This window comes from Lipotes vexillifer, unplaced genomic scaffold, assembly GCF_000442215.2.
Source record: "Lipotes vexillifer unplaced genomic scaffold, Lipotes_vexillifer_v1.1 scaffold657, whole genome shotgun sequence".
Lineage (NCBI taxonomy): Eukaryota > Metazoa > Chordata > Mammalia > Artiodactyla > Lipotidae > Lipotes > Lipotes vexillifer.
In genome coordinates this window covers 1,762,957-1,776,778 of record NW_006774518.1, presented here as the reverse complement: position 1 = coordinate 1,776,778, position 13,822 = coordinate 1,762,957, and the positions used below count along the sequence as shown (strand labels likewise).

The 13,822-nt window shown below is 38.7% G+C and overlaps 1 non-coding gene across 1 annotated transcript; it reads left to right on the top strand.

Annotated features, from left to right (window-relative positions):
- The first annotated feature begins 10,043 nt into the window (after positions 1 to 10,043).
- Positions 10,044 to 10,125, top strand: TRNAS-AGA (transfer RNA serine (anticodon AGA)). Its single transcript has one exon. It is a non-coding gene; the product is annotated as a tRNA-Ser (tRNA).
- The last annotated feature ends 3,697 nt before the right edge of the window (positions 10,126 to 13,822 follow it).

Below are 13,822 nucleotides of genomic sequence, written 5' to 3'. Positions count from 1 at the left end.
GAGGGCATATCAAAGGAACATGGATCCTACTAACCACTTCACAGACTCCATCAGGAAGCCTGACAAAGAGCCACTGGGGATGCTTCACTTGTGGATCCTCCCAACTGCAATGCTCCATGCACCTCTCCTATACACCCTCCCCACAACCTATGGCCAGCTCTCTGTGCACACCCTAATGGTGGCAAGAGGAGCTTTTATAGATAGCTATGAACACACACAGAAAGCCAGCCTGACTCTGCATGATTTGGAGAAAGCTACCAAAAGCACCTGAGCATTAGCACCACCAAGGAAAAGCAAAGGTGAAGCTGTTAGCACCCAGCCTGGCTTTGCAGGATTAAGAGAAGGCATCCAATCTTAAGAATCCCCCTCAAGAGGGAACAAAAAACATGGAGCATATGTATGCATAGAAGATCTGAGAAAGCCTCAGAATCCCTAACAGAATTGCTGATGGAGGATATTTCTCTCCCAAAGCCAATCAGTAAAGACAGGAGGAGGTGATTTCATCAGTGGTGTTTCTATACACTAAAAAGGAAATATCTGCAAAAGAAATAAAGAAAATAATCCCATTTAGAACATCATCAAAAACAATAAAAGACTTAGAAATAAATTTCACCAAGGAGCTGAAAGATCTGTGGAATGAAAACTATAAGTCACTGATGAAAGAATTTGAAGAAGGCACAAATAAATGGAAAGACATCTTGTGTTCATGGATGAGAAGAATTTCTATTGTTAAACTGTCCATACTACTCAAAGTCATCTATAGATTAAATGTAATCCCTATCAAAATTCCAATGGCATTTTTCACAGAAATAGAAAAAAAATTCTAAAATTTGTATGGAATCGAAAAAGACCCCTAAAAACCAAAGCAATCCTGACAAAGAAAAACAAAGCTGGAGGCATCAAACTATATTATAAAGCTACAGCAATCAAAACAATATGGTACTGTCATAAAATAGACACAGATACCAATGGAACAGAATTGAGAGCCCAGAAATAAAGTCTCCTATATATGATCAACTAATATTTGACAAGGGACCAAAAATACTTAATGGGGAAAGGACAGTCTCTTCAACAAATGGTGGTGGGAAAACTGGATAATCACATACAAAAGAAGGAAACAGAATCCCTATCTTACACCAATTATGAAAATTAACTTGAAATGGATTAAAGATTTAAACAAGACCTAAAACTGTAAAACTCCTAGAAAACAGGAGGAAAAAGCTACTTGACATCAGTCTTGGCAATGATCTTTTCAATATGACACCAAAAAACCACAAGCAACAAAAGGAAAAAGCAACAAATGGGACTACATCAAACGAAAAACCTTCTTCACAGCTAAAGAAAGCATCAACAGAATGAAAAGATAAGCTATGGAATGGGAGAAAATATTTGCAGATCATATATCTGATAAGAGGTTAATATCCAAAGTATATAAGGAACTCATAAAACTCAACGGCATAAAAACAAATAATCCAGTTTAAAAATGGGCAGAGAACCTGAATAGATATTTTTCCAAGGAAGACATACAAATGGCCAGTGTATATGAAAAGGTCCTTGATATCACTGATCATTAGGGAAATGCAAATCAAAACCACCATGAGATATCACCTCAGACCTGTTAGAATGAATATTATCAAAAAGACAAGAGATAAGTGTTGGTGAGCATGTGGAGAAAAAGGAAACTTTGTCCACTGTTGGTGGGAATGTAAATTGGTATAGCCAATATGGAAATATAAATATATACCACATTTTCTTTATCCATTCATCCACTGATGGAAACTTAGGTTGCTTTCATGTCTTGGCTCTTGTAAATAATGCTGCAATGAACATGGGGGTGCAGATATCTGAGATAGTGATTTCATTTCCTTTGGATACATACCCAGAAGTGGGATTGCTGAATCATATGATAGTTCTAGTTTCGATTTCTTAAGGAATCTCCATATTGTTTTTTATAGTGGGTAAACCAATTTACATTCCCACAAACAGTGGGAACGTACACACACATACACATATATAATGCAATATTATTCAGCCATAAAACGGAAGGAAATCCTGTCATTTGGGATGACATGGATGGACTCTGAAGGCATTATGCTAAGTGAAATAAGAAAGAGGAAGACAAATACTGCATGATCTCATATGTGGAATCTAAAAAGTCCGAACACAGAAACAAAGAGTAGAATGAGGGTTTTCAGGGGCTGGAGGGTGGGGGAAATGGGGAGATTTTGGTTAAAGGGTACAAACTTTAAGTTACAAATAAGTTCTGGAGATCTAATGTACAGTACGGTAATTATTGTTAACAATACGGTATTATACACTTGCAAGTTGCTAAGAGAATAAATCTTAAACATTCTCATCACACACACACCGCACCAAATATGTGTGGTGACCAATGTGGTTAACTAACCTTATTGTGGTAATCATTTTGCAATATATAGGTGGGTCAAATCATAACACTGGACAACTTAAACTTACACAATGTCAGGGTCAATTATATCTCAATAAACCTGGAAAAAACTTTTCTCAGCAAAATTTTCAGAGTAGAGATCTTGCATATTTTTGTTGGTTTATATTCTTGTTTCATATTTTGGATGCTATTATAAATGGAATTATTATTTTTATTACAATTTCCAATTGTTCATTGGTGATAGAATGAAACAGTTGATTTTTTCATCAAACTTTTTGTTTTGAGATAATTGTAGATACACATGCAGTTGTGAGAAATAAAACAGAGATTCTTTGTACCTTTAGAAAAAAAGAGCAGAGGACAAATATAAGGTATAGCTCAAACCTAAATAAATAATGTTAAGATTTCTAATGATATTAAACAAACCCGAGAAAAAGGACTGTATGATAGCAGCTAGGTTAAACCAAACCTGACTGCATAGCCATACCTACAGAATGTAAACACAATGACAATGCAGAAAGAAGTCTACAGTGACATATCACAGGGCTCTGTCCTTACCCTGACCTGTTGAATGACATGTAGGAAGAAAGAGAAGGAATATTCATTAAATATGCTAGTGACATAAAGTTGGAAAGAACAGTTATAACACTGAATAACCAAGTTAATATTAATTATTAATTATTCTGACAAGCTGGAACACTTGGCCAAAAGATGTGAACAATCATAATAAATGTGAAGTCCTGACATTAAGGATAAAAAACAAGTCTATTATACAAGGATGACATAAATCTAGTTCACGGCAGTTTATGTAAAAAAGATCTAGGACTAACAGCATAATATCGCTGATTTTTTAAAAAGCAAATACAATCTGATACTAAACAGCAGAAATATCCAAATCAAAAGAAATAGTACGTCACACTTTAAGGTATTTTTCAAAGTACATCTAAATGACTTTAGTTTTAGGCAATGCATTTTAAGAAGCATGCTATCATGCAGTAGAGTTTTTAGAGAATAGGTCTAGATATATCGCATGGAGACCCATCAAAGGAACTGAGGCTATTTTGCTTTGAGAAGAAAAAGAATCTGTGAGTAGGAGTTGTAACAGCTGAATTCACATATCTGAAGGGCAGCAATGTTAAAGAGAGAGCAGTCTCTTGCTTTTGGGGACTGAGAACTAAGATCAACACAGAAGTTACAGGGAAAGGCACTTCTGCCTCATATAAGGAACTAAAAAAAGAAAACACCAACAAGGGAATAGTCTGCACCCAAAATGGAGCTTAATGCCACAATTGTTCAGGCATAGGCTTAACAGATGGTCATCCGCCAGGGATATTTCAGAACTGATTCTTGCATTGAAGAGATGATTACCAAGATTTTTTCTGACTGTAAGATTATCATTCTAATTTTTAATAAATAGAAATCATGTGAGGGTCACAGACATTCTGAATCATTACTCCTTTTCATTCCCCAATCCCAAAGCCAAGCAGAATTAACTCTTCCTCCAAGTCTCTCCCTATAATGTAAATAAGAATCTCTCCCTATGATGTAATTGTTTCTTTTCTCGATCGTCATATATATAAGGTTCCCTTCTTCCACTTCTTCCAGCTCTGTCAACTATTTAATCTTCATGTCATGACTGTTCTTTTGCCCCTATTATCCCACTCTCCCCCAAGTCGTCCCCACTACCTTCCATCTCAGGTGCTCATCCCGTTCCTCTTGGAATCTGGACACCAGGGTTTCCCAAGCAGCGTCCCTCCAGTGGGGTCCTCTCTCTGGATCCCAGATGTCCGGCACGAGTCTGTGCCCTTACACACAGTGAAGCTGGCTGCCCTAAAAGACACAAGATGGGGTCAGCGGCAACCGTCTCAAAATCACACCTCAAGAGTTTTGCACAGTGGCCAAGAGGTCCTTGGAAAAGAGAAGTGCCCGGAGAGCGCAGTAAAGAGGCATGTGGCACTCCCGCTGAACAAAAACAGAATGGAGATCGAGTACGCAGGTTCGGCCCCAGATTCCAAAATACCTCTGGCGCCTACCCTAGAATCTGGGCAGAGGCGCCCACCTACTCGGACGGTTATCTCGGTGCACACTTGTGGGTTCACACCCCCGCGGGCTCAAGAAGACACACCTGTTGCGGAGCGGAAAAGCTGGAAGGTGGACAAACAGGGCGGGGCTCGGCTCGCGTCCTTCCTCCTAGGCCGGAACAAAAGAACAAAGCCCTCCCAGGGATCGGGGCGGAATAGTCCCACACTAAAGGAGGAGAGGGGAGCCCCCTTCGAGGACTCCCCAGCTCCCTCTCGCAGAGGCCGCTTCAAGCGGAGAGAGGGGTGACGTCACGCGGCCAGAGGGGCTGGCGGTTGCCATAGTGATACCTGGGCTTCCCTCCCGCTAGAGATATTTTCGCTCTCTGATCCCGGGTCCAGAAGCTCTGGGACAGTCACCAAACCTAGTGAAGAGAGCCGAAGCAGCTGGACTTTCCCCCTCGCCAAGCTCTTTTCACGCCTACAGCCGGCTTCAACGGCCACTTCCGCTGGTGGGAGAAGAGAACACCCACCCCCCACCCGCTCGCTAGCGTTAAACCGCGCCCCGCGGACACATAGGACTACGATTCCCAGAGTGCTCCACGACACTAAACTCCATTTCCCAGAAGAAGGCCAACGTATGAGATCCAGTGGAGCGGGGACGAGTGTACTACCCACTAGTCGTTTGTTTGTACACGTCTCAGGTAAAAGTATGCGTTAGAGCAGTGACTCTCAAGCGTGTGCGACCGGACTGATTTTAAGAATACACATTTACACACATATATAATTTAAAAACGCAAACAAGCATTTCACAATGCATAACTTGCCTTTATTACCTGTCCTGCCTTGTATTTAGTGTTCTATCCCTTTGTTTAAAAAATTCTGGTCGTGACCCATTATATTGACGCTCAACCACGACTCTCAAATGGAGCCAAACGCCAGTCTGTCGGTGTGTTCTTGGGAGAAAAGAATCCAACAGAAATAGGTAGGTTTCTGTATTTTTAAATGTGTGGCCCAAGCACTTTACTGTGCTTCAGTGCATCTCCATATTTGTATAGTGGGGCTAAGGTCCAGTCACTCAGCCTGTTGCCTGACAAAACACTAAACTTGGAAATCAGGAAGACATGGCCTAAGTGAAACAGGAATGAAAGATGTGAGAGAACAGTCTGAAATAAAAACACTATATGAAAAGGGATTAAAACACATGCAAGCATATTTAAAATGCAGGAACATAACTAAAATCGTACTGGAGAAGAACCGAATTGATGCTATGGAAAAGTGAATCAGTTATGTATAGGATATTCTTTTAAAGCTGTGTGGTTCAAAAGAAAAAGGTGAATGAAATAGAAGAAAGTGATAGATAGATATAAAGGACAGAGGATGGAAAGCCAATATGTGGATGATTGCCCATCAGGAAGGAGAGACCACATGAAATCAGCTATCATTTAACACTTTCTATGTGCCAGGCAGTGTTCTAAGTGCTTTACACCTGACTTATTTAATTCTTAAAACAATCTAATGAAGTTGTTTATTATTATTCCTTCTTTACTACAAAGGAAACTAAGGCACAGATGAGTTGAGTAAACTGCCCAAGGTGACATAACCAATAAATGGGGAAGCTAAGACTTGAATGTAGTACTTTGGTCCCAAGCTCCCACTTTTAATCTTTAACGCTAGAATCCCTAGTAAAGAGATGAACAATTTCCTAAGTTTAAGAAAGAATGCATCTCTTATTCATTGCCAGTGGGAGTGCAAGATGTCCTACTTTAGAGGACAGTTTGGCAGTTTCTTTCGAAACTAAGCACACTCCTACAATATGATCCAGCAATTGTACTCCTTGGTATTTACCTAAATGAGTTGAAAACTTATGCGCACACGAAAACCTAATTGCCGAAACTTGGAAGCAACCAAGATGTTCTTCAATAGGCGAATGGCTAAACTGCGGTACATCCATACAATGTAATATTATTCAGCAATGAAAAGAAGTGAACAATCAAGCTACCAAAAAACTCGACAAAGGAACATTAAATGCAAATTGCTGAGTGAAAGAAGCTAATGTGAAAAGGCTACATACTGTATGATTCGAACTATATAACATTCTGGAAAAGTCAAAACTATGGAGACAGCAAAGATCAGTGGTTGCTAGGGGTTTGGGGAAGGGAAGGAGGGATGAATGGTTGTAGCACAGGGGATTTTTAGGGCAGTGAAATTATTTTGTATGATATTGTAATGGTGGCTCTATGTCATTATACATTTGTCAAACCCCATAGAATGTCAAACACACAGAGTGAACCCTTAATATAAACTATGGTCTTTAGTCAATAATAATTTATCAATGTTTTCTCATCAGTTGTAACAAATGCACCGTACTAATGCAAGAATGTTAATAGGGAAAACTAGGGGGAGGGGCAGTGGTGAGAGTATATGGGGTTTTTCTGTAAACCTAAAACTTTTTTAAAAGTATTAATTTTAAAAATATGTAAATGTTAAAGGTGCTTCTCTTAAGCTCTCAGCAGGAAATGAGGGATGTGTAGTTAGAAACTGGAAGAAAACTGATTCTTGGAGTAAAGTGGCAGAACTTGGCTGAATTGTGTTCTACAGTTGGGTGAAAAACAACTTGTAAGCAATGAACTTGAATATTTAGCTGAGGAGATTTCCAAGCAAAGAGTGGAAAGTGCATCCTGGTTTCTGTGTGCTATTTATAGCAAAATATGTGAGGAGAGAGACAAATTGAGAAAAGAACTGTTAAGCAAAAGGAGCCATTTTTTGATCGTTTGGAAAAATTTCAGCTACACCTTATACAAATGAGGCTTTCGATACAAATTGAAATACATATGTATTGAAAAAACATATATATATGTAAAATTTCTATCCTCAGTGACTTCTCTTTGTAGTTTTAGCAACTGGGTGTATACATTAAAAAAGTAAGCAACCATAGCAAGCAGCATATAGATACTCCCTGAGTGTATATGCAAAATATTGAGTACCTACTATGTGCCAAACACTAATAAGAAACACTCTCTGCATATAAGGTATAATCTAGTGAATAAAAGCCAAAGTTTCTTGAGTTTTTACTTGGCTCCTAGCTCTAGGTACTTTACTTGAATCAACTCATTTAATTAACTCAGGTTACCAAATAGAGAACAGAAAAGGATGGAAATTCACAGAAAACGCATAGGTTAATAATTTAAGATACAACCCTACCTTAATAATGTATCTTTTTGCACAATGGCCATAATTTTGGTAATAACCAGATTTTTTTACTCAAAAAATACATAATGAATATCTTAGTATGTCATCAATAAATATTCATGCATTACATGCCTTTTAATGGCAGCAAAAGTATTGCATCATATTGATGAATAATTTTTTAAAAGAAAAAAATTTACCACAGCTTAACAGATACACACAAAAAACATATGAAAGCGAACCACTCAATGCATTTACACAAAGCAAACACACCCATGTACCCAGCACCCAATTTGAGAACCAAAATCATTATCAGAATCCCAGAAACTCCTTCCAAGGGTAGTGGGACCTCCCAGTCACTACCTACCAAGGGTAATCATTACCCTGATTTGTACTGTACAAGGAACATTAATTTCACCTGTTTTTGAACTTTCAAAAGTTGGAATGCACTATAATATGTGTTTTTTGTCTGGCTTTTTCCACTCAGTATTAGTTAGTGAGGTTTAATCCATGTGGTTGTGTGTACTTGTAATTCATTCACTCTCGTGGTGTGGTATTACACTGGGAAAACCTCTCAATATGTCTTTTCTACTGTAGATGGACATTTGGGTTGTTTCCAGTTTCGGCCTAAAATAATAACTAGACTACGTTGTGTTTCTTATAACTCAACCCTTTACTGATCTTCCTTTACTGAGATCTATTCTGGTATGTTTATACTTTTTTTCAGTGCAGTAAAAGTTGCAGCTGTGTCCAGTCCTTGATCCCTGTTACCCTAAAACAAACTCCTGTTGATAAATAATTTTGGTTCAAATGCATCACTAATTGCTTTCTGTTTTGCATATATATATATTTTTAAATTTTATTTATTTATTTTTATTTTTGGCTGCCTTGGGTCTTTGTTGCTGCGTGCGGGCTTTTCTCTAGTTGCGGCGAGCGGGGGCCACTCTTCGTTGCGGATCCCGGGCTTCTCATTGGGTGGCCTGTCTTGCTGCAGAAGAGCACGGGCTCCAGGCTTGTGGGCTTCAATAGTTGTGGCACTCAGGCTCAGTAGTTGTGGCTCACGGGCTCCAGAGCGCAGGCCCAGTAGTTGTGGTGCATGGGCCCAGTTCTTCTGCAGCATGTGGGATCTGCCTGGAACAGGGCTCGAACCCGTGTTCCCTGCACTAGCAGGCGGATTCCCAACCACTGCGCCACCAGGGAAGCCCCTGCATATATATTTTTAAGCACAAAAGGTTTTCTTTGGTATGTAACTTCAGGCAAAACTAGCGTTCCAAATGACTTCAGGAGAAAAAAATATATATGCTTGATAAAAATCTATACATCAAATAAAGTGATATGTATAAATTATGGACAGCAATCTTTTATAGCATAATTTCTATCAAAACTGCTTCATGCCTATCCTGTCAGAGCCGGTCGTCTCCCATAAAACCACTGGACATCTTGCGTCTCTCTCTCTTCGTCTCACTCTCTTCTCTACCTCTCCTTCTCCCTCTCCCTTCTCGTCCCTCTTCCTCACTTCTCTGTTTAGTCAACGTGATTTCTGTTTATGATCGTCTTCCTCTTTTCTTAAATCATTAGTAAATAATACCAAGAAGTAGACAAAAGCCAATTACAGTAATGTTTGCACTGGACAGGCTCAGGAAAACACGTGACCCGCAGTTTTGACTCAGATGGAAAAGTAAGAAGGGGGAAAGGAAACATATTTGCGTTGGTTAGATTTCGAGAACATGAACTCCTGTCTTGGCCAAAAATCAAACTAGGATCTTCCTTTTAGAAGGTAGCCAGGTTCCAGGGGCGACAGGAACTCACGAACCACCTATAAATTTTGTTCTTAACGTGACGGGAGCGTGGAAACACACTGTGAAATGCAAAGCACGGTGCAAACACAATGGGATTGATGTTCCCTTAGGATTGATGTGGGCTAGGCACTTGGGGACACCAGAGCAAGGGGATGCAAGGAGGCTTTTCTGCATCATTTCACTCGCCCTTTACTCAGGACGCAAGTCATCGAACTAAGTTCCTCTCTGAAAGCCACTAGCCACTAGCTCTTCAAGGAGCTTCAGTGCCTGAAAGTTCCAAACAAAAGCTACACGTATAAGGCCTAAAACTAGGATGACAGTCTGATTCCACTTCGTTGGGAGGTTAGTTTGGTTCCAGGTGAGGACATTATAGAGGCCTCAAGTTGTCTGGAAAACCTATTGCTGATGCGGTGAGGACACCCCATTTTAGGGCTCTCGACTCCCGCAGTTGCCCAGCGAGGTTGACCTCCATGCCAAACTTGCACTTCACCTGAGGGTTTCTATCCGATTTGCAGAGTGCGTTTTTTTGCACTCCAGCCCATTTTTATCCTTTCTTCCCTCTTTGCCCTTACCTCACATCAGCCAGTAAAATTTCTATTTAAGGATTTAACAGCACAGGTGGTTATCCGCGTAGTCGTGGCCGAGTGGTTAAGGCGATGGACTAGAAATTCATTGGGGTTTCCCCGCGCAGGTTCGAATCCTGCCGACTACGTTGGCTTTACCGAGCGAAACACCAAGCCTCTTATGTGATCACACTGGTAAAAAAAAAAAGCAACCTTTTTTTCCTTTGCCTCTGTGCACTTCCTGCCTTGAAAACTTGAAAGTATTTCTGTAGTCAACGGATGCCCCTGGTAGGGTTTAGCAACTACCTCCGTGTTCAGTAGATTCAGATCATGGCTGTGAGTATAGATAGGAATCGGTACACTGGTTCCTTTTTGTCTTTTACCGTAAGGTTCGCACATAGCGCCATCGCCGGCCGCCCCACTGTGCTGCCTGTTCTGGGAAGTGAGGGACGGACTGGAGTGGACTCAAGGCTAGACTTGGACAGCTTCGGCTCGGACGCTGAATCGCATAATGTATGCTTGATAGCAGGAAACGTAGCCTGCACATTGACGTAATAAAAACAACAGTGAGCAACTGTATGGAGATTCCTCCAGAGTAGCATACTGTTTTCCACATTAGTGCAGGAGTGTATATCTCTACCTGTCATGCTGGAGACCATAGTTCAATTACGCTACACGTTGGCCATTGTCTCTCTTCTAGTTAACCACCAAGGATTGGGGTTCAGGAAGTAACATGAAGAGAGGATGGCCTCTCCACAATTACCGCCGGTTTGGTGACAAGTGAAGATTGTCAGCCGGTTTGGCGACAAGATACAGCCGGTTTGGTGACAAGTGAAGATTACATCTTGATGTGATGTAAATATATACTATTATGTGTACATATGTACTTTAAAATACATACATATATACACATTTAAGAATATATATTTTAAAAGCATATATATGTGTTTGTGTACTTTTCTCTCATGTATATGACAGAGAGAAAAGGAAAAGAAAATGCAGTAATATGCTAAATATGCTAACATTTGGGGACTGGGATAGCCAGGAATTCTCTGTATTCTTGTAACTTTTCTGTCAGTCTGAAATTATTTCAAAATTAAATTATTTTAATAAACTAATAAACTAATAAAACTAATAAAAGTTTTATTTACTAATAAAAGACTAATAAAACTATAAATGAAAAATATATTCATTGACATTTAAAAGCACAGATATGCAATTTGAGCCATAGATATAAAAGAGATAAGAAGTAAATTAATAAGAGTTTAGAATTGATGAAGGAATGGGATGCAAACTGCTACAGTGAGCAAGAAAATTCATAACCATGAGAAGGGCTAAATAGAGAGTGCGTGCCTAAAACAGTATTGTTCAATAATGACTACATTTTGGGATATGAAAATAAGATAGTACTATAATTCAAAACAGCAGTAACATGTATGATGGGAAGGTGTGGCCATAATCCAAATTATTCTATGCTCCTTTATAATAATGAATAAGGTTAGAATTAGATGTTCACTCAAAACATGATACATACTTTGGACCAATTGCTGAATGGATGAGTCTTAAAATCAGTATTTTTGTGGGCCATGTTCAAAGCCAAACAGCTTTTCTTTTTAATGAAGGAACATCCTTCCAACATATAAGAATAAATTTGAATTTTTAATTTAGAATTAATTTTTAACATTTTATCAAGTTTTGGTAGTCGAATTTAAAAGTTAATATATTATGCAGCACTGCCAGACACTAGATTATTTCTTCAGTAATTCTATTGCACAGTTGAGTGATCAAAGTCCATTCCTTTTCAACTAACATTGAATCTCATTTGTCTCTAACTATTAATTCTTTTCATCATAGACAAAATATTCTTTTTTATTTTTTACAAAGGAAAAAATGATTGATCATAGATAAGAACTGTAAGGACATGGATGAGCAATCAACACAGGCAGTGCTTGAAGGGCCACATCCTTGAGAGAAGGGAAACACATGATATGAGTTGCACAAGAGCTTGCCCTCGAGGGACATGTTCTATTTTGCAGCATTTTAGAATAGACTCCAAGTGGAAAGAAGCAGTTGCCCTGGACTGAGGAGACACTCGTCAGTGTTTGGCTACCAAAATCCATAGGACCTGAGGGTCAAAATTCAGATGATGAGGGAACCACAGAGAAGGAGCTCAAATTTCCATGTATAAATTCTCCTTACAGCATCGGCTAATTCCTAAATTGCACACACACAGGAAGATGTTCCAAAACTCTGTAGGAAAGAGCAGCTGGAAGGCTAATGATCTGTAGAGATTCAGCAGCTGCTTAGTTCTGGAGAACTAAGTTCATACCTCTCCCAGTTGGAGGGAACCCGATAAACACTATCAGCTGTCATTTGAGACTTCAGAAGCATACCTCTTAAGCAGTAAGTGACAAACCCAGCTGTAAGGACCAAAGAGCAAGGGCTATGTCTTCAGAGTAAAGAAAAACTAAATAGACCGACCATAACAAATGCTCAATCTTTGTATATTGCAGAAAGACTACCAGAAAACTCTGAATGTTTGGAAAGAAAGCAATACATGTCTATATAATCCATGGATCAATGAAGAAAACACAATAGAAGTTTTAAAATACTTTGAGCTGAATGATAATGAAAATATGACACATCATAATTTGTCTAATGTAGCTAAAGCTATTTTTGGAAGGAAATTCTTGTCTTTAGTTGCAAGTATTACAACAAGGAAAAGGTTGGAAATCAATGATCTAACTCAAGAAGCTATAAAAAACTTGGAACTTAAATGCAAAAAGTAGAAGGAACTATTAAAATAAGTGCAGAAATCAATAAATGGAAAGCAGACATACATCAGAGAAAATCAACAAAGTAAAAGGTTGGTTCTTTGAAAAAATTGATGAAATAGATAAATCCCAAACAAGAATAACTAATAAAAAAAAGAGTAAGTTAAAACACAAAATACCACAACAGGAAGGAAATAGCTGATATTCATATATATCCTAGATATATTTTTATTTTTATTTTTTAGATATATTTTAAAAACAAGAATGGTATCATAAACATCTTTATGTCAATATACATGAAGCAGTTAATAAAATGGATGCATTCTTTGAAAAATACAGTATACCACAAGGGACACAGAAAGCAATAGGAAATCTGAATTGTCTTATGCCTATTAAAAAATTAAATCCATAATTTAAAAAGTCACTCCTATAAACCTCCAGGCCTAGGTAGAATCTCTTGTGAATTCTTCTATACAAATAAGAGATAAATAATATCAATCTTACAGAAACCCTTTCAGAGAATAGAAAATATTCTATGTCTTGATCATGGTGATTATTACACAAGTATATGCATAAGTAAAAATTCATCAAACTGTATAATTAAGATTTGTGGTCTCTTCAGTATGCAAATTACACCTAAATTTAGGAAATGAGAAAAATTAAAGCAAAGCAAGGATGGTTTGGGCTTCCCTGGTGGCGCAGTGGTTGAGAGTCTTCCTGCCAATGCGGGAACACGGGTTCGAGCCCTGATCTGGGAAGATCCCACATGCCGCGGAGCAACTAGACCTGTGAGCCACAATTACTGAGCCTGCGCATCTGGATCCTGTGCTCCGCAACGGCACAACCAGAGAAAACCCTAGCACAGAAACGAAGACCCAACACAGCCATAAATAAATAAAATTTTAAAAAAAAGAAAGTAAGGATTGTTTAACTCAAACAAAAGTAAGGAGAATTCCTCACTTGCAGCTGTGCATTACAAGACATAATAAAAGGTATTCTTGGGTTAAAGAAAAATAAAGGATTTGAAAATTGGAATTAATAGGTGAGTTAACATAGTAGCTGGTTTCATGGT